The sequence below is a fragment of the Crotalus tigris genome, unplaced genomic scaffold, assembly GCF_016545835.1.
Source record: "Crotalus tigris isolate CLP2741 ecotype Arizona unplaced genomic scaffold, ASM1654583v1 scf7180000017632.1879674, whole genome shotgun sequence".
NCBI classification, from domain to species: domain Eukaryota; kingdom Metazoa; phylum Chordata; class Lepidosauria; order Squamata; family Viperidae; genus Crotalus; species Crotalus tigris.
Genome location: NW_024096526.1, coordinates 81855 through 104418, shown reverse-complemented (window position 1 = coordinate 104418; position 22564 = coordinate 81855). Strand labels below are relative to the sequence as shown.

At 38.4% G+C, this 22564-nt stretch overlaps 1 protein-coding gene across 1 annotated transcript in view; it reads left to right on the top strand.

Moving 5' to 3' along the window:
• Positions 1 to 22564, top strand: part of LOC120304238 (tumor necrosis factor receptor superfamily member 11A-like) — a 52030-nt gene that overhangs the window by 845 nt on the left and 28621 nt on the right. The window lies entirely within an intron of this gene.

Genomic DNA, 22564 nt, shown 5'->3' with positions numbered 1-22564 from the left:
GAGTAAATGGAAGTACTAAGATAATAATTGGTGTAATAATATGTTTGTTTTAGATTTGATAGTTAATTTGGTTGATAGAGTATATTTAGAATAAATAAGGGAAGGGTTTTTTTTTGGATTAAGTTTTGGTGGAATATTCAACTGATTCCATAATTATTTTTATTGGGTGTTATTATAGATTGTGATGCCAAAGAAATTAACTTGATGTTGAATTTGATAATAGTTGCAAGGTTATTAGTGGGGCAATATTGGAAGAAGGATTGTTTGCTTACTATAGAAGCATGGATGCTTAAAGTGTTAAATTTAGCAGAAATGGCTAAGATTTCTGTTTATTTGATGGATCACTTACAGGAAAGATACATTTCGGTTTGGAGAAGATGGATAGATTGTATTTAAAATAGATATGGGATTAAAAGGTTATATTTAGCTTATGAGTGAATCTTAGAGTATTATTATTATTAATAGTTTATTATAGTGGAACTTTTTATTATATTAACTTGTTTATGTTTTTATTATTATTATGTTTATTTTCAATTTGTTTATGTTAAAGGGGAGTTAAAGCATATTGTGGACTTGGTTATTTATATAGTTGGTTAATGTTAGTTAGAGTATGATTATTATATTTGTAACCCTGTACTCAGCTCTGGGAAGTGGGGGAGGGAGAGGGGAAGTTTAGGGTGGGTGGGCTTTGGGGTGTATAATTTTTATAAAACTTTTTAATAAAAAAAGAAGAGACTTATGACCATTTTTCCCTTATGACTGTTGGAGCATTCTTATGGTCAGGTCATGTGATCAAAATTCAAATTCTCAGCAGCTGGTTCATATTTACGATGGTTGCAGTGTCTGGGGTCATGTGACCAGCTTTTGTGGCCTTCTGACAAAGTCAGTGGGGAAGCCAGGTTCACTTAACAACCATGTTACTAACCTAACAACTGAAATGTTTCACTTAACAACAGCTGGGAGAAAGATCGTAAAATGAGTCAAAACTCATGTAACAAATGTCTTATTTAGGAACATAAATTTTGGGCTCATTTGTGGCTGTAAATTGAGGACTACTTGTACTTTATCTCAGCCCTACTGTATTTAGTTTATATTATACTACATATACAGAATTTTTTGAGCTTTAATTATTGGTGTGCTTTTAAGCTTCTGCTTGACCCCAGGCAACTGTCTAGACAAGTCCTTACAGTTTTCTTAGCAAGATTTTCATAATTGTTTTGATTCTTTGTAAGGCTAAAGAAAGAGTGATTGATGTAAAGCGACCCAGCCAGATAAATGTTTAAGGCAGGAGTAGAACTTAGATCTGGTTTGGTCATTTCTGGCTTGGCGCCTTAACCGCTAACCCAAACTGGCTCTCAATATTTGAGTAGCATTTTCTTATTTATTCAAAATTCATCTTGTAACTTACTGCTTTGTTCTTGCCAAATGCCCATTTTTTTTTTGTACTCGGCATATGTTTAGAGAAAGTGAATAGATTATTTCACTTTCACTGAGCTCTGCTCTGATAATATATTACTTCATTCCCTATGTGTATTAATGCTGAAACATTAGTTTCTTCTAGGATCAAATCCTGCATTGATCATTGCAAGTTTAAAGAAGTACAAATAATTGTATTCAACAACTACAATTAAAGATAAGCCTGTGAAAATGCTTTTCTACAACCAGAAATTATCTTCTTATGGAAAAGACACACCTACATTTCAGGTATAAACTTTTCATCTCTTTGAGCACAAAAAAAAATATTTTAACAGGACTCGTTTGGCTGTTACAAAAATTCATGGATGAATTACTGCAAACTTGCTTTGCTTTCAAATTCTTCTCTAAGAGATGTAACTGCAAAAAGATCAAAACACTTCTGAGTCTTCCAACTTTTAGTTAGTTTTGGTAGGTGGGTGCTGTTGGGCTGGATCTGATCTTTGTCAACTGTGTGGGTAGGAAAACATTAGAAACAAATGATTAAAAGAATTTTTTTTTAAAAAAAGAAAAGAACAAAACTGCAGACACTCCAAATTTGTAGAGCAGAGAGGCAAACCATGAATTTCTTGTTCTACACAAAGACCAATCACAGAATTACCCCATTTTTGAGCTTGCATTATACATTGAACTAAAATAATCAAAAGAATTGGATTTTAACTACATGTTGGTTGCCCAGTTGCAAAGTTATAAGTGAAGGAGCCAGACTGCAGGATCTTCTAGGGAAATGAGGTAAAAGGAGCTATAAATTTTGGGTAAGAATTTATTGTTAGACATGCTAACTGGCTCCTAACTGTACAATTAACTAATCCTGCCCTAAAAGGACAGGCAATTTTCCTTCTGGATAGTTACATCATTCCCATCTTAATTTTACCCTTTCCTAGTTGAGACAATTCACTGAGTGGTTAAATATCTCACCCATTTACTGTAAAGGCACAACCTGTGAAAAATTTATACCAGGGATCATTTATTCACCAATGAAATATTTTACTTTATAATATTAAGATCTACCAGACTGGTAAAAGAAAGTAAATTCTTCATTAGTTTTACAAATATTTTTATATAGTGTTTGGGGCCTCATTAATAGGTCTGACAGCACATAGTTTCTCTTTGGAGATGGATGATAATTCTCTAGTGATTAAGGCAGGGTGCCAAATCAGATGTTCTGAGGGAGATTAGTCTTTTATTCCCTCATCTCCTGTTGCCCACAGTGAGACTTTCACATATTTTAAAATGTAGGTGGTTGTCCACAAGGCTCCCATTTGTGCCTGAGATTAGCCCCTTTTCTCTTACAGCAGATGATTAAATGAAGATTCTTCCTAGAGAGGCTATCTCTCGGGGATTGATGTTTTCTATTAAAAAATGCAGTGCTTGGAGTTTGTAAAATATCGCTGGCGCCTTGGGTGATGTGGAGTTTTTTATGCAGATTGGCCCCAACTAGCAGAAAAATGATAGATGATTTCCATAAACTTGGAAACTCAGGGACCATGACATAAGAGTGGGTTTTCTTTCTCTTCCTCCTCCTCCTCCTCTTCTTTCTCTTTCCTCTAAGCTGCTGTAAAGGCCCATTGATCAAGCCTATTGAGGTGCTGGAGAGAAAGTTCATTATAACACACACACACACAAACAAACACACACACACACACACACAGAGAGAGAGAGAGAGAGAGAAAGAGAGATAGATAGATAGATAGAGAGAGAGAGAGAGAGAGAGAGAGAGAGAGAGAGAGAGAGAGAGAGAGAGAGAGAGAGAGACTCTACCTCAGGTTCTCTTTTTACTTGATATGAAACTATTACCTCAGGCCTGGCAAGCAGAGCCTTAGTTTTGTTGAAATCCCCCAGATACAGTCCCTGAAACCTCTTCCAAACAACTGCCATGTCTAGCTCAGTCCTTTGCTATTTTGAGATGGAAAATGGATAGAAATTTTTCTGAACTATTTTCTAGACTTTCTGCTATAGTCTACAGCCCTGAAATTTGCCAGTGATCTTCCATTCAAGTTCTAATCATGCCAGAGCTTTTGACACCAGCCAAGTTCACTGAGGGTCTACCTCTCATAATGCTCCACAGGTTGTCCTCACTTAATGACACATCAATGAGCGACTTTTCAAAGTTATGAAAGATCCCCCCCCCAGCTATTTATTACCCGGTTCCTGTGTTCCAATGGCTGCACATCCCTGAATGGTCATATGACTGAATTTCAGGCACTTGGCAACAACTCACCTTTATGGCTGGTTGTGTGTTCTGCAGTCAGGTGACCATAATTTTGTTTCTGGCTGTTTTGACCAATTTCTGGGAAAAACATCCTTTGGATTACATAGATTGGCTTAAGAGCGGCAGCACTTGCTTAATGACTAGTGAAAAAATGTCATCAAAATAGGTCGGGTCATCTGGGTGACTTGATTTACGACCATCATGATTTACAGTGAAAATTCCTGGCTCCATAGCAGTAGTAAGTTGAGGACTACTTGTATTGATATCAGTGGAAGTTATATATAAGGCTGTAATTGTACATAAATTTATCTGAGAGTCAGCTACCTTCCGCTTAGAGGAGCTTATTTTGAACGAAGATGCATAGGATAGTGCTCAGAAGAAATAACTTGAGGATTGCATTCCCAGGAGTGTGCTCACAAGAGGGTGTTTATGTGCATCCAGAGTTTAGTTGAAAAAGAAAGGGCAGAGTAAGGTCATGCTCTCTGTAAGCTCTACTAAACAAGCGTTATGGGAAACAACCTCAGGGTTACCTTGGCAAATGTTACGAATCTCTTTTTTCTGACAGGTTGGCTGTAGAATAGTTTCAGAGCTCAATTAAATGTGGCACCATCCCCTTGTCTCACGTGGGGTTCAATGAAATGTGATATAATGAAGAAAATATTACAGACTGTCACAGCTCCCTGCTGGTGACTTGGTTTTGATATGGAACTCTCCAACTGGAGAATGATTTTAGGTTCAGGTGGGGGACAAGGAAGGTTGAAACAGCAGCTCAAATTGTCTTTCTTCTGGTACATGATTCTGTTTGATGGGCTTTCCCCCCCTTTCTATCTCCCCCCTACCTCTAGTTTCTGCTGGAGAATCAGCTAATTTCCCAAACATCAATTGATTTTCCTCTCCTCACCTCCACCTTTTTTTTTTGCTGAAGGAGAAGGAAAGCCAGAAGCTGTCTCAACTGTTATAAATATGCAATCATAAAAATAAATGAAATCTGGATGAATGTGAGATTTTGAAGTCAAGCCTATTCACATAATAAAGATGAGATAATGAGAAATAATCTACAACTCCTTTGACTATTGCTTTCATCTCTGTTAGACAAAGGTTAATGATAATTATGAATGGATCACAAAGGACTTTTCTTGCTTATTTTTACCTCAGGGGAGCAAACTCTTGTGCTGGTCTTTGTGATTTCCCGAGATAGATTCGCTGCACCTTGTTAAGGCAAATTGAAAATTGTTGCATGGGCAAAACACACATTCTGACACACAGCTGCATAACTGTATACAAGAGGGAAATTACACACTATTCATCTTGTTTTGAGGAATTCTGCAATCCCTCCCTCCTTATTTTACATTTGTTTTCTTATTTTTGCAGTCAGATAATTGTAATGTGCTTGCTACCCTGCCACTTTTGAAAAATGCATTGAAAATTACAAGTAGCTAAGATATATTTAAAATTTGGCTAGCAAAGGTATCAACTGAAGAGGAGGGTCAAGGGATAGAGTGTCAAATACACATCAATTTCATTGGCTCTCAATTGATTTTCGACTAATGTCGAAATAAAAAGAAACTGCACCTTCATAGCCGTTTCAACAGACACATATAATCATAACAAGGATTCAAATTATGGCATGCCTATATGCTTGCATATAGTTTTAACTGCTGGTAGCTCTATGCTACTAAAACCCTCTTTATTTTTAGCTGGGCGAAATGGTGCATTATAGGGCAAAACATTTTGAACCAAGATACCTCAAATGGGCTAAATCAGGGCTTTTAAACCTTTTTACCCATTGTACCATTTTTAGGATATGGCAATATCCAAGTACCACCAGTCACCTAGCAAGGTGTCAAAAACTTGATGACCCCCCCCCCAAAAGGAAAAAAGTGATGAAGTACAGCTAGTTCTCGACTTACAACAGTTCGCTTAGTGACTGTTTGAAGTTACAATGGCACTGAAAAAAGTGCCCCGCAAGCCACAGCCAAGCAAGACACCTGCTTGCCCACCTGGCGGTGCTCTTCCTCCTGTCCGAGGTTTTCATTGTTGTGAGCATTTCTGTTGAGGATTGGCAGCGGGGTAGGGTGGGGGGGGGTGTTTGGTTTTTATTCCCCCCATCTGCTGGGTGGTTGTAGCAGGTTTTGGTCACTTCACATGACCCTAGGATACTGTGACCATCATAAATATGAATCAGTTGCCAAGCATCTGAATGTAAATCACAAGACCCTGGAGATGCTGCAACATTCCAGCTGATTGGTGCTTCTTCTGGGCTCAGCAGAAGCACCAGGATCAGCGCCAAGCTCCACCTGGAGCCTGGCGCTGATCCTGGCACTTCCACTGAGCCCTGACAGCCCTGAAGAAGCACTGATCCTGGCGCTTCCGCTGAGCCCTGACAGCCCTGCAGCTCCAGCCATCTCTCGCTCAGGCTTGTGCAGTGTTGCCACCGGTTCAACTCATTCCCCTCCCCTGCTACCACTTTTCTAGGATGGTCGTGTACCATCTGTCAGGTGCCAATGTACCACAGGTGGTACCCATACCGCTGGTTGAAAAGCCCTGGGCTAAATTACAGATAGTATCCGAAATCCAGGACCCATGTCTCTTGTGGAATTGAAATTTGTCAAATTTTGTAAAACCTTTTAGGGCATAAACATTATCATAAAACATTTTATAACACAGTACAAAATATCATGAAAGTTTTCCTGTGGCGATGTTTGATTGTGCTGTACAGTTCAATATGAATGTATCCCTAAATTTTTAAGAACTTTTGCACACATTAGAATCTCTACCATTGTTGAAACACTGAGGAATCTAGTAAGGAAATATCTCTGAAACAATGATCCAAGAGGTCATGGTTGTCTAGTACAGGGCTCCCCAACCTTTTAGGCACCAGGGACCGGTTCTATGGAGAGAGGTTTTTCCATGGATTGGAAGGTGAGTGGTTTTATGTGCTGCCTGCATCCCGTGGATGGGGCTTTGATTGTTTGTGCAGACTGGTTGCTGGCATGCCATGGCCTGGTACTGGTCCATGGACCAGGGGTTGGGGACCCCTGGTCTAGTGACATTTAAAAATCTTCAGGCGCCCGAACCCAGCTTAACCTTAGGACGATTTCTTCTTTTAAAATCTTACTGCAATGCTAAGTTCTTTTTATAGACCCAGCTTCATGGGGACTCTTTCTTTTACCAATGTCGTGGGTGGTAATACAGGACAAGATCTGTTTTCTATTGAAATTCCTCCCTAGGGAAATTCATCTGACTTGAAGAAAACTCTTGTCTTATTAATGATGTTCTACTAATGTAAGTGGATAATATAATGATGTTCAGTTATGTAGGTGGATAATGTAATGTTTCTATTAGTTTTTCAGTTGTGTTTCCATTATTTGAAGCAAGGGTCATCTTGCATTGATAATGATTACATATTTCTAATTGTGTTTTTATGTCACAGTAACCTATGAAGCTCAAGCTTCAGTCTCTGAATCTTTCATCATTAACAATGAAATCAATCATGGTTTTAGATTTATATTCATTTCCTGCCAAGTGTATGTGTATGAATAGACTCATGTTTAAACCACAAAGATATATTTTTCAAACACATAGTTGGGTCTCCAAATGGCCCAATCCCTTTTTTCAGTACTCTTTCATCTAGATCCAACTCCATCCATTCGTGTCACCTGACTGAATAATTTTTCCCATTGGATTACATTAATTAAGGAAGTTATACTATATAATTTCTCCAAAACTATTCTGTAGTATTTCCATTACAGCATTCACTGGTGTACAACATACAACTTTCATCAATAAATGGATTCATACACTCACTACAACATAAATAACACTAATTCATGCTTTCTGCCATATATTTTAGCCCTTTCATTCATAAGGAAACCTACCCATTCATTTCTCTGCATGTATTCATCAACTTGACTTCACATAATCAAACCATCTTCATTCAGATTTATTATATTTTCCCTCTTTTTCTTGTTTCCTAGGCAACATACCCATTTTTCCTTCTTTTATGTCATTCATCAATTCCCACACTTTATCTATTTATTGCAATAGAAGAAAATATTTGTAGTTCATGGTTGAACTGTAGCATTCTTGGTGCTTTCTGAGCTTGGTTGTTTGCTTGCAGACACTTCATTACCCAACCAGCTAACATCATCATTGTGAGGGAGGGTAGAGTTGGCTGCCCTACCCATGCCCTGCTACTATATATAAACTGGCAGCAAATCCTATCCTCTCTCACACTGATGATGTTACCTACTTGGATAATGAAACATCTGCAGGCAAATAGCCAAGCTCAGAAAGCATCGAGAATTTCATTATTTACTCTTACATTCCACAATCTTCTATATGCAACATAATCAACATCAGATGGGTTCATAGATATTTTATTTATTTATTTATTTATTTATTTATGAGACTTATATACCGCTTTAAGTGCAAGCACTCTCTAAGTGGTGTCAATTTATATAGTCGCCCATCTCTAGGTGATGCACAACAGATATTGACTCTAAGTGGTGCACAACATATAGTGACTTTCAATGACTACCATGGCTTTGGATTATTGAGGGTTTCACAAAACACTTTTTAGTGATAAATTATAAGCAATTTTACCTGGCTTAATCATGCTCAGAGACAGCATCCCTTGTTAACATAAAAATGTTAGCAGTCAGTCTTAGCACATTTAGGCCAGTTTGCAAGGAGTTCAATTTTACTTTAAATGTTTCATGTTATTTCTCTGCAAGTAAGGGTGTCTAATTCAGTGACTGCCATTAAAATCAACATACTGTTCCCTGCATTCAGTGCTGTTCCCTGCTGGGTACTGAAACATGCTAAGGCTACAAAAATGTAACAATGATGAATACTAACCAAGCTTTTTATTTTGTGCAAATTCAGCCACTAGCTCTATATTTGACTTGGTTAAGCATGTTTTGTGCATAGTCAAAGAAAGTATTTAAAGGGAGTAAAGTGTGGAATCTTTGGCTTTCCAGCTGCAAATGGCTCCTGAACCTTTTTTTGTCTTTTGAAACCCCCTGAGTCTCCTCTATTTGTAGTGCCAAAATTCTGCCATTTGCAGAGAATTGGTGCCTTGGTTTTCTGTAATTGTAATGGTTATTTTCATGTTTAAATGCCATCTTGGTTTTCTGTAATTTTAATTGTCATTTTCATATGTTCACCCTTAGTAATTTGGTTTTGCAAACCATTCTGTTTGTGAGGTTAGTGGAAGGGGGTCTCTCTTGACATCTTGAAATGTGAGAGATAAATTGATTTATGAGTTTATAGCACCTGGAAGAACAGCTTCCTTAAGCCACAGTCCCATCAAAGAGAGGCGTTTTGGTGATATTTGAAGCAAATTTGTCTTCTGTCTCTAGCAAAATGCCCCTGTCATTTGGGAAATCTGATTACAATGTGAGCAGAGGAAAAAAGGCGATTTTCAACAATTACACTGATCTGTGGGCAACTGGGTTCCATTTCTTTTCTCTAGTCCCAAATCTTCAAGAATGGCAGCTGCCAGTACAAAGGATCCAGAGGCTGTAAACACTTTTCTCCTTGTTCATTTTATACAAAAATGCTTTTGTGTGCTTCCTCTGCCCATGTTCTCTGATGCATGTTATGCGTTTGAAAAGCAACCGGGTTTGAAATTGGAAAGAGAGGGCACACAAACAAGCTTTGAGTCTTGTCTAAGAATAATCTGTTTTAATAAAAAAGGGAGACCTTTTCTGCTTGTAAGCTAGGGTTTTTTTTCTGAAGAAAAAAATCCTCTTAAACCCTTATACATTTACATATAAAGTTCATCTTATTCCCCCCAAAATGGCTTTCAGTCAGACTTGCTGTATGATGAAACTAAAGTTGCTTTCCTTTTAGGAAGATCCATATGGTTTTAGTTTTCATTAGAGCAATAGCAATAGCATTTAGATTTATATATTGCTTCACAGTGTTTCACAGCCCTCTCTAAGTGGCTTACAAAGCCAGCATATTGCCCCCACAATCTGGGTCTTCATTTTACCAATCTCAGAAGGATGGAAGGCTGAAGCAATCTTGAACAAGTTAGGATCGAACTCCTGGCTCTGCAGTTAGCTTGCAGTACTGCATTCTAACCACTGCACCACCACAGCTTATGTTTCTAGAGTGAGCTTTATGTCATTGTTCTAACAAATGCTATTTGATTACTGGCACCGAATAGCCAATTCTCATATGTTGTGGAAGACCACCAGTTCTAGAAAGATTTTTAAGGCAGTGTTCAGCAAATCAGAGTACAGGTAGTCTTTGACTTATGACCGGTTGCTTAGCAACTGATGGAAGTTATGACAGCTGCCGCAAAAGTTACTTACAACCTGGTTCTGAAGTTCCAATGGCCACCTTCCATGGTTATGTGACTGCATTTTGGCCCACATTCACAACTGTTTGCACCACATGACTGTGATTTACGATGTTTTTGCCGAAAACTAGCAGTTACTTAACAATTTCCAGCCATAATAGATTTGCTTACTGACTACCGTGTTCATTTAATGACCACCACAAAAACAAACAAAACAGGTCAATACATGATGACCCACCCACTTTACTACTTTCATGCCTTATGACCATAATTGCCAGGCTCAATTACTTTCATAAGTTTAGGATTACCTGTAATGGTGCAAATATCTGGCTCTTGAAATGGATATTACAAAAATTGGTGGTTCACTGCTGTGGGAGAAATACTAGGGGGTTGAAGCTTGCTTAGAAATTTAAGTTCACTGATCTAAAATCTTTGTCCAATATCCCAGATGTTAAGAGGGACTTGATTATAGATATACAATAAGGCAGGGGTTCCCAACAAGGGGTGCTCGTAGCCCCTGGGGATGCAAGACAATATTCCAGGGGGTGCGAAAACTTGGGTTTTCAAAATTATAGTATACATGTATAATTCGTTGCCATTATTTCGAACTTTTGTAAGGGGTACGAGAATATATCAAAAGCGTTCTAGGGGCGCGGGGTATAGAAAAGGTTGGGAACCACTGCAATAAGGAGAGGAAGGAACTTTCCACATGTTTAGAGTCCAGTGCCTACATCTTCCCATCCCTGAAAAATTTGAAAAATACCTGATGTTTTTAATTTTGCTGGGTTAAATTTGGTCAAAACCTGAATGGTTTTTGGTTAAATTTGGTTAAAAAAAGTAATAACATTAGAAAAAAACAATACTTAACATTTATTTAACCTGGTTTGCATTTGTTACTTGGCTGATCATTTAATCAAATTTAAACATTTAGAGAAGTCTGTCTGTATGTTTATTGAAAGTTTCCAAACCTTGATATATACCAGTTGTTGAACTACGTTCCATCATCCATGATGGCTGGAATGATAGGGAATGTAGTCTAAAACATCTGAAGTATACCTGTCAGTTTTGTTTTTAATAACAGTTATGTTAAGAACTCTAGAAACTAGACTTTTGTAGGACAGAAATACACCACATGTAAACAGGCAGCTGTCAGTTAGAACTGACTGAGGGCAATGTAAAATGAGTTTACCATTACTCTATGGAAAAGATAAGAAGTGAAAGCACTGAGTATGAATCCAAAAGGATTAACCTAAACTTGAAGAGGCTATCAAGGGCTTCAATTCAGAAGTTATAACTTTAAAATCCAAGTTGCTCTCTATTGTGCTTCTTGGAGGCTTTAGCCAAATGTGAGCTTAGCTAAGGTGCCTGACATTTAGTATCTATGATATTTTTTATAAATTGATAACAGGCAAATCTTTCCAAATGTTTATTATTGTCCCCCAAATTACTTTTGTATAGCTATAAAATATATTTCTAAATTTTATCAATATATAGGGATTATTCTTACTAGTGTGAAATGTAGATTTTATTTGATAATCGATAGTTAGCAGACATTGGTACTTATCATCTGATATATGGAAATATAAAGATTTATCTATCTTGGGTCACCAGTGTGGTACTCAACCCCAAATCCACCTCCTGGTTCCATTTGATTTCATGCCTTTTAGGTTTTATATAATTTCTAAATTTTTTAAGAAATAAATGGGTAACTGGTATGCTGGAAAGCAAAGCACTCGAATATAACATAATGTGCATTTTCAGCAATGCCTCTGCATCCAGTAAAAGCTCTAGCATTCTTGTTTTAAATGTTTTAAATTGTTGTTATGGTTTTGGAAATGTAAACTGCTCAAGTCATTGATTGAAAGAGGCAGCTATAGAAATTGAATAAGTAAATAAAAATAAATTCTGAGAAAATAATAAGGTAATAGCCACTCTCCCAAGCTCAGTTTGGAAAACATACCGCCTGCCCAGAAAGAACAACAGAGAAAAATAAACAGAACCTATAGGGAGAATTTGGAGAAACAAGCAAGAAGAGATGGTGGATCAGTCTTACTGTAAATGATTATTTTATGATTAGTTACAACCACTATGTCGGCCATTTGTGACAGTGCCAATAACATGCTGTTAAAAATATCCCTGCTGTACACTGTTACATGACAGTTTGGTGCATGAAACATGTTTAACCTATCAACCCATGTTCACCTGATAATATATAGACTCTGCTTCCATAGAACATGTTGAATATCACTCACAACTATGCAAAGAAAAATGACCAAAGTTTGCATGTTGTACCAACTCAATCTTAAGTCTTTAACTGACTTGGTTAGGTGTGCTCTATGAACCCAATTCTTTGTAGGTGAAGTGGGATAACCCAACTGTTATCATATGTTAAGTATTATTCCATGATATTTGTCAACCAGCAGAATGAGTGAGGCAATAGCTATCAAGAAGCAAACATACAATAATTGAATTATAACGATGTATTGGCAACCACAGGTCACCAGTCCAAGATTCAGAGCAAAAAACCTTATAGAGCTAGCTTATTTCACTTCATTGTAGAAGATGGCCAAGCTGAACCCAGGGGAGGGATCAAGTATATCATCAGTCTTGAATCCTCTCATGCTCACAAGAGATCTAAGTCCAGCCTACCTTGAATTCCATTGACTCTTATCTACTGCCAATTTGCTTTGACTGTTAGTAGTTCAGATTCTTGTAGAGAGTGTTAGTATGCAATAAACCCGTATTCATTTGAACCAACTTGCTTCCTGATTTCTTGTGCCTGACATTCACTGTAGTACCTGTTCCTTGCTGAATGTTGGTCATATGTAATAGCAGTGTCAAAGGCTGCTGAAATATGAACTAGAAATATTTTAAAATTACACACTGCAATATCTGCTAGCAATCCCTCAGATTCTGGACTGACCCTTCCTATTCAGATTAGTCAGCGAATCTTCTGAAAATGAAGACTTGCAGATGGGTTTCTAATAAAGGAGAATATTTGTAGCTCAGGGTTGGAATGAGGGGTCCTTGGTGCTCTCTGGGTTTCTCTGGCATATTCCTTTGTCTTTTGTCCTTTGGGCCTGATGTTTGGCTTGGTTTCGAACTTTTCTACCTTCTTCCACCTTTGGTCTGACATTATTTCCACTTTTGGTTAGGCCTTATTTCAAATTTGGATTTTGATCTTAGCTCATTCACTCTTTGATTGCTAATTCCTCATTGGTGTTGACTCATCTGAAGGCACTTTCTTGTGAGAGGATTCTGCCTCATTAAAAAGCAGCTCTGGTCCTCATAATTCCCACTGTCAGTAATGACGGTGCTTTATTTTCAGTTCTCTTACAGTAGGGTTGAAACTACAGGCAGTCCTTGTTTAGTGACCACAATTTGAACTGGTTGTTAAGCAAAGCACAACTGTTCCTATGATCTTACTTCAGTTTTCCTTTGCTTTACAGACCTGCAAAGGTTGTACATGTGGGGACTAACTGGTTGTAAAATTACTTTTTCATCACGTATCTGTAAATGGTTGCTATATGAGGAATTCACTAAATAAGGGGTATCTGTATGGCAAAACTAAATATTCAATCTTGTGTCATGGTTTCAGTTTGAAGCACAAAACTGAAGTGAAGGACAATGATTATTTCCTTGGAAAAGCAAAGATTTTTATAGAAATTGAAGGCTAAAGGCAGGAAATCATAGGGATCTGCTTGGCTGATCATTTTGGGAGGTTAGGCAGGTCCTTGTCATTGTCTAACGGGATCTCAATCTATTGCTAGGCAAAATGGGATTTTGCTGAGATGCAGCAGGACTGGGGAATCCATTGTTAAGGAGATGGAATGTTAATATAATTGGGGGTGGATTGAGGATGGGAAGTTGGGGTTCTCTAAGTTGCAATTTCTTTGTAAGGATTATCCTTTACCAAGAGCTGGTGAGGAGAGTTCTATTTTTTACTTTAGTTGGGATTGCAGGAGGCTTTGTTTGGAATTAGGGAGGGTTAATTTAGGTCTGATAGGATTAGATAAAGAGATGAAGACTAGGCAAAGAGATGAATTGCGTCTGACCCTGGTCATGCCCAAAAGATGGGGAAGAAGAAGGTAAATTTCCACTTTTGTCTTTTAGGTTTATTTTCTTCATTTCAATTACTTCATACTTCCTTCAAGCTTTGGATTCTGAAAGAAACCAAAAGTTCCCCATCTGTGCCTCCAGGAGCTTCCAATAAATAAATAAATAAAAATTGGATGAACTGGCTGTTTCTAGATGAATCTTACGATATGCATCAACTGTTCACTATGAATTTTTCCTATCCTGTTTTAGTAGTCTTTAATCAGCATTTGCCCCTTTTTGCAGGGATAAGCCCTTGAGCTGGGAAGACTGAGAACAAAACTACATTTCTTCAAAGCTGTGGATGAATCAAGAGTGTTTTTGCCCAATGGGAGTTTGGTGCCTTCACCATTGGCAGTGACTCCCCCTTTTTCACTCCCCTGAAAAGCATTTGAAACACGATCTTTTTCTTTCCCTTATTCTTCCCCCAGAGCTGTCCACAAGGCATGGTTAAAAAAAAGTCAAGGCCCCAAGAGTGTGATTCTGTCCATTTTTTAAAAAATATGTGATGCATGTGAAACATAGATAGAGCTTTGATCACATTGTTGTGGCCAACATCTTGAATTCTTTTTTATCATACTCTGTGGATATCCCTCTCTTCGCCTCAGAGTGAGGGTGGATCTCCAATTTCCACTTTCCTCTGCCTTCTCTTTAGGAAATAGGTTGTTTCTTTTCTCTCCTTCATTCAGCCAGCCTAGGTACAGTACGTAGACACCCGCACAAACATAGATCATGCCTATGCCAACACTGATTCTGACTTGCCATCATTGTAATTTTTAAAGATTTTTTGAATCTCCCTTTTATTATTTCTCATAAATAATTCAAAAGTGGCAAATAATACTCTTCCTCCTTTCCCCACAACAGTCCTATGAGGTGGGTTCGACTGAGAGAGTGACTGGCCAAAGTCATCCAGATGACTTTCAGGCCTAAAATAGCACTTAGCATTAGCACTTAAACGTATGATAGATAGATAATCTTTATTATCATTTTTTTTACTGTGGGCAACTGGCACACATTAAAAATGAAATTCTGTTGCCTGTTTTCACTCCATATACCATTCCATAGTGTACTCTTTGGGCGGTTATAGAGTCAGCATATTGCCCCCAACGATCTGGCTCCTCCTGTTACTGATTTTGTAAGAGTCTCCTGCTTGAGCAGGGGGTTGGACTAGAAGACCTCTAAGGTCCCTTCCAACTCTGTTGTTCTATGATTCTGTAAGCGTCTCCTGCCTGAGTAGGTGGTTGGACTAGAAGACCTCCAAGGTCCCTTCCAACTCTGTCATTTTATGATTCTATAGAAGGCTCAATCAACCTTGAACTGGTTAGGATCAAATTCCTGGCTGTGGGCAGAGTTAGCCTGCAATACAGGTAGTCTTCAACTTATAACAGTACATTTAATGACTGTTTGAAGTTACAAAAGCACTGAAAAAAGTGACTTATGACCATTTTTCACACTTACAACCATTGCAGCATCCCCCTGGTCATGTGTTCAAACTTTGGATGCTTGGCAACTAGTTTATATTTATGACGGTTGTTGTGGCCCAGAGTCGTGTGATCAACTTTTGCGATCTTCTGACAAGCAAAATCAATGGGGAAGCCAGATTCACTTAACAACGTGTTCCTAACTTAACAACTGCAGTGATTCACTTAACAACTGTGGCAAGAAAGGTCGTAAAATGGGGCAAAATTCACTTAACAAACATCTCACTTAGCAACATCAATTTTGGGCTCAATTACGGTCGTAAATCAAAGACTACCTGTACTGCATTCTAATGACAGTGCCATCCCCTAATAGAATGAGGATTTATAGTTTTTGAGTTTCTAGATTAGCACCTTTATACCAAACCATCATTTCAAATTTTAATGTGGCAGAAGGGGAAAATCATTAACTGTATTTTATTTTTATTATTGTTTAGTCATTTAGTCCCTTCTGGCTCTTCATGACCAGATGGACATACTTGGTGGCAATTATCTGTCAGTAACTCTATGCTAGTGTCATCTGTAATAATATCTAACCACTGGGTCTTCTCTCAGCCTTTCTCCCCACTTTTCTTCAGTTTCCCCAGGCATGGGGGTCTTATCCAATTACTCTCCTTTCTTATCCTGTGCCCAAATTTTGTAAACTTTAGGATCATTATTTAGTACTTCAGATGAAGAGCTTGTGTTTATTTTTCTTAGTATTGAATGATTTTCTTGTACTCCAAGATAGGATCATAGAAACATAGGACTGGAAGGGACCTTGGAAGTGTTCTACTCTAGCGGTCCCCAACCTTTCTGGGTTGGTGCCCCAGCACGGAGGTGGGAGGGGGAAGAGAGGATGGTTTGTGTTTTGCAGGCCTGCATGCCGGCGCACAGCTTCATTTGTATGAGTGCGCCTGCCACTCACATGATAGGGCTGCGAATGCGAACACTCGCCACTCACATAAGTGGGTCTGCCAGCGCATGCACTCTCGCCTGCCGCTTGCGGGTCCCGGTTCTGAATGGGCCACAGCCCAGTAGTAGGCCGCAGCCTGGGGGTTGGGGACCCCTGTTCTACTCCAACCCCCTGCCAAGACAGAAGACGTTATTACATCCCCAGACAAACTTTTTTTCTGGAAGATCCTGAAGCCTTCCCTGCAATTCCCAAATCCTCTGCTGCTCTTTCTGAGTCAGTTAAACATCCACACAGTGGTTTTAAAGCAGAAAAGGCTGAATCAGTTTGTTGATCCCCCTTTTAAAATCCTTAAAGGCAGCCATGCAAACCAGCAACAATTTTCACCGGTACCACCATTCCAAAGCATCTATTTTTCTGATGATCTGGCTTTTACAACTATTTGGTACAACTGAAAAAACTATAATTTGTTAAAGTGTGTGGTTCTGACCTTTAATAGTTTGTCTAGATCTCTCACAATCTTTCTCCCAAATAGCAGTTGTCTCTTTCTCTCATGGCTAAACCTTGCGAATTTTGACCATAGGAAGTTTGACCATAGTTTGTTCCTAGTCCAACTTCTTCACCTATTTATATGGGTCTAGTGTTGTCCATTGACATGATTGCTGTTATTTCTTTTGTAATGACTGAGCAGTAGTCCAGCTTTTATCTTCTATTTTTTCACCTTCAGCAAGAGTTTCCTTAGGACCTCCTCCCTTCTAGCATTGGAATGTTGCTGATGTTTCTTCTAGCAATTTTAATTATGTTTTCTGTTTCTTTGAGTGTAGCATTTTTCATGATACATCCTGCACATGAGTTAAATGAATAATGTAACAACATACATCTTTAACACAGTCATTCCATTGCTAGATAAAGTAGCTCTTATGACCATGTTTTAAATTAAATCAAACCTAGCTCTTGTTTTCCCCACCTAAATTTACCTTAAATGAATTAAACTCAGTTGGCTAGGAATTTAGAGGTTAGCATCTTCTGCAAACCCAGCTATTGAATATGGTAGTGAAGATGACAGAAGAACAAATTATGCATGGTGTTATGGCACCATTAAATTAATAGACAACTGGTTAAACAATCATATTCAACAAATATACATCAGTCCCTTTGCATCAAGCTGTATTGAAATGTTCAGCAGTATACTTTGGGCTCCATTCTAACGCCTTTATTAAGTTAACATATTTATAAATGTCTTCATGATATAGAAACATATGCTTACCCAATTTGCAGTTTTGCAGATGACACAAATAACCTTAGGGTAGTACCAAAATCCATGGGAATCTTGACAAGCTGGACTATTGGGCAAAATCCAGGAGTATAGATTTCAACAAGGATAAATGCATAGTTCTACACTTGAATAAGGAAATTTGTTCACAAAATGTTCTTGGGAGCAAGCAAATATTGTGAATCTCTTGTTTTGTTTTTTTTTTAAATAAAAATGAATTAGTCAATTTCACTAATGTCGATAAGAAGAACAGCAGTGCTGGAACAGACAAAACAGCAATCTCATCTAGCATTCATTTCCCAGTGTGGCCAAGTGTAAGCTGTGACAAGGCGATTTGGGGGTCTTTAAGGAGGTATATTCGGAAGATCAAAGGTCAGTAACCCAGAGGAGTGCCAGACAAGTTCATGGTCTTGATTCAGGAATGGCTGAGAAGCTTGTGAAGAGAGACACTGCATGGCCCAAAGACGTTTAATTTTTTTTTTTTTTGCACAATGCTGTGACATAAGCAAGAGGGTTGAGATATAATGAAAGCAGATCAAAGTAGAAAAAGGTGCAGCAGACAAGTCAGGAATAAATGGGGCATAAACTAATTTTAGCTGGTGGGCTAGAGAAAGAAGGTTCAATAGATCAGCTTTGGAGTATTTCTTCCTGTTCAAAGAGAGAAAATTGGCAAGGCTGATGAGGAAAATAGTTTCTGTGGACCTTACAAACATGGCAGGAGTGTCATCCTCTGTTTATTTTGAAAGAACAATTCATGCTTTCAAGTCAACTGAGTTTTAATCTGAGTGGCAGAGTGGCCTGTATGGAATAGTATAAACAACCTTAATTATTTAATATGTTTTTTTCTTTCTTCTTTTTTAATTAAGCAAACACAGCTGATCTTCTTCAGTATGGGTTTGCCATGTTAATAATTAGGTTAATTAGAAAGTGCTGTTGTTGGAGATGTTCCCCTGCCTGATATTTAGATAAAATTCATGTAAGGTCATTAAAACTGAAAAAGATACCTGGGGTGATGGTAATAGTGGAGAAACCATGCAACACCATGGGGGGGGGGAAAGGTAATTGTCATGGAAGCAGAAGAATGCATTGGCAGAAAATTAGCACTGACTTCATTCTCTTAGAAATCTCCTAGAAACAGAAAAATCACTATCACAGAATTATACTACTGTATCTTTACATACAGAATATAGAGGGTGCTACCACAGCAAACAACTCTGCAGAAGTCAGGTGGTACACAAAGAAGAGGGCGTCAAATTATTCTCCAAAGCACCAGAGGGCAGGACAAGTAACAATGGTTGGAAACCTACGAAAGAGATAAGCAACCTGGAATTAAGGAGAAACTTCCTAACAGTGAGGACAATTAACCAGTGGAACAGCTTGCCTCCAGAAGTCATGGGCGCTCCATCACTGGAGGTTTTTAAGAACAGACTAGACCAGGGGTGGACAACCTTGGCTCTTTTATGACTCGTGGACTATGCTGACTCAGGAATTCTGGGAGTTGAAGTCTACGAGTCATAAAAGAGCCGAGGTTGCCTACCCCTGGACTAGACAGTCACTTGTCTGAAATGGTATAAGGTCTCCTGCTTGAACAGGGGGCTGGACTAGAAGACCTCCAAGGTCCCTTCCAGCTCTATTCTATTCTAAAAGGGCCAATAAGATTCCTCTTGGCTTTATAAAAGGAGAGGTCTGTGTGTCTCAGGTTCTTGATATCTAAAAACAAGTCCAGAAGTGTTCATGTGAGTGAGAGGGAAGCCAGAATGATGGGTGCAACTTTGTAATTGAAATCCTATCCTTTGGGATGTGTATTTAGATCAATTTATATTTTAACTTGTTAGAATCTCCTGGAATTGGGTGATGAATACAAATACTTCTTGACTTATAATCATAATTGAACCTAAAATTTCAGTTGCTAAGCAAGACAGTTGTTAAGTGAGTTTTGGCCCATTTTATGACTTTCTTGCCATATTTGTTAAGTAGATTACTGCAGTTCTTAAGTTAGTAACATGGTTGTTAAGTGAATCTGGCTTCCCCATTAACTTTGCTTGTCAGACGGTCACAAAAGGTGATCACTTAACCCTGCAACCACCATAAATACAAGCCAAATGTCTAAATTTCGGTCATGTAACCATGGAGATGCTGCAACAGTTGTAAGTATGAAAAATGACCATAAGTCACATTTTTTTCAATATTGTAACTTTGAACAGTCATTAAATGAACGGTTGTAAGTCAAAACTACCTGTAAATTTAAATAAATAAATAGATTAATAATAATAAGCCCTCAGTGTGATACTATCTTGATGTGCCTGTGGGGCTTGTGTGCTCTGGTAGCTGAGCAACCAGGACCAACAGCTATAGGGCTACTGGAAGGTGTTGCAAATGTACAAAAATTGACCACCTGCAATGTTATCTTTAACACTATCAAACAACAACATCTCTGTATTCCAGGTCTTTGGGAAGGATTTGATAGGTGAATAAAAATGCCAGTTCCAAGCTAAACATATGGCTGACTGTGCAACAAACCAAAATTGACTGAAGACGTTGTCCTTTTACTGCCCCTTGCTTGAATTAGCAGGCTGCTTAGCAATTTCTCAGAAATTTCTCAGACGTGAGGAATTTACATCCCCCCCCAAACATCTGTTGAATCCTTATGAAGCTGGCAACAGACCAGGATAGCTCACATGCTCCTCAGCCTAAAGTTTTTGTTGCTCTGTTCCAAAAAAAGTTGACTTTCTTTCTCATAATATGTTTATCCTTTTTTTTTTTTTTTAAAAAAAGGCTCGTATTAGATTAAATTTCAATATTCTTTTTCTAATTGAAAACCTTTCCAGCTGGGCTAAAATGATAGGCAAAATCCAAGTTAATAACATTCTGATAGACAGATTTAGGTAAATTGTTTGTTATAAATAAATATAATGCCTTTTCAATTATTATATTAAATAGTATTGTATCATATAATATTATTAAATCATGTATGAAGGCATGGTAGCTCCAGGAAGGTTGGGGTTATACATTACAGATCCATCGTACAGATAAATAGAGATTGCTACAAATAAAAGATGTAGAAAAATTGGGGGAAAAGATCTTCAAGCTATTCTTTGTCAAAGTGGTCTGACAACTATCTTTCACTCTGAGAAAATATTGTGTTTTGAAAAGTGGTTTAAAAACCTCCTAAAGAAAATGGGTGCCACCATTAAAAGAGGCCAATTTCCCACAATCTGAATAACTGCAAGCGAAGATGTCATTCAGCATCTAAAGAGTTTAAAAGATAGGGAGAGAAGATGTGGGACTGTATATTAGGTCTGTGAAATACTTCAGTTTTAAAGGAAGAAATGTTTGGAATATGTGGAAATAGGAACATAATAGTTATCTGCAACTTCTTAAAGCAGCAGCATCTTTCCTCAACATTGTGTGGCAGCCACAGAATTGGGAAAAGATTGCAGTTATCTTAAAGAAATGCTATATTCAATTTTCATAGAGCCCAAAATAATCTCTTTTTGCCTTTGAATCCAAAGTGCTGCAGAGCCCTAGAAGGTATCTGCAGTAGTTGTGGGTGCTCCAACACTGGAGGTTTTTAAGAAGAGATTGGACAACCATTTGTCAAAAATTGTGTAGGGATTCCTGCTTGAGTAGGAGGTTGGACCTCCAAGGTCCCTTCCAACTCTGTTATACCAACTTTTTTACAATGAGAAGGAGGACACAAATAAATTGAAGAAAAAAAAGTGAGTCTAATGCATGCGTGTGTCGTGTTTCGGTAAGAAGTAAGCAAAGCCACTTGCGTGCGGTGCACTCAAAACAATTCTGTGCGGAGCACATGCGTCTCATAATCGCTTCTCGCTGCACTGTACCGAGCCTTGACGAATTGTCATGTCAAATACAAATACATCACACACGCAACGGATCGGATCGGCATCGATCGAATATGGAGATTTACAGATTTTAATCTTCAAATATTGAAAAGGAGGACATGTAGGAGAACACTTTTCGAGAGAGGACAGAACTTACAAAAGGAGGACTGTCCTCCCTAAAGGAGGACGGTTGGTCACCTTAGTTATTCTGTAATTCATCCTATGAGATCATAAGGAGGCATCAAGATCTTGCACTTGCATAAGGAAGATATGAAGACCAGATCTCTCTTTGGCCACACTCACTACTTTAATATACTCCTAATAGATCAAATGAAAGACAGGTTCAAAATATTTATACAGGATACTGCCCAATCTGGAATTAGCCTGTCAACCATATGGCTTATTGTTGGAGATGCAAATCCAATGAGACTCTTTTCCACCTTGATTGTCCTCCTTCAGTGGTGGTGGGATTCAAATACGTGAACAACTGGTTATCTGTGTAGATGCAGGCCCAGGTGTCAAGGCCTAGAATGGACTTCTGGAAGTGGCATCCACACACTTCTGGCTGGCTGTTCTAAGCCTGGGAGGCCTCCTCCAGGCCTCCTAGGCCTAGAATAGACTTCTGGAAGCAGTGTGCATTAAGCCGGTTCTCCATAATCAACAAAATTTAGCTACTGGTTCTGCTGAACCAATGTGAACCGGCTGAATCCCACCACTGTCCTCCTTCTATGTTGTAACTAGTAAGAAGGATGATTGTCTCTTCCTCCTTATAATGTATTTCCTGTACATCTCCCTCCTCTACTAATTATTGTTTAAGTCATATTTCCACTCAGAAAGGCGTACACAGAATACTATAACCTCCAACACATTTATTGCATGCTCCTGGTCTGGGTCTGGAAAGGACCTACTGTAGCTCCACATGTATGCACCTGATGGAAAAGGCATCCAGGGATGTAAAAAAAAAAAAAAATGAAGAAGGCAGGTAT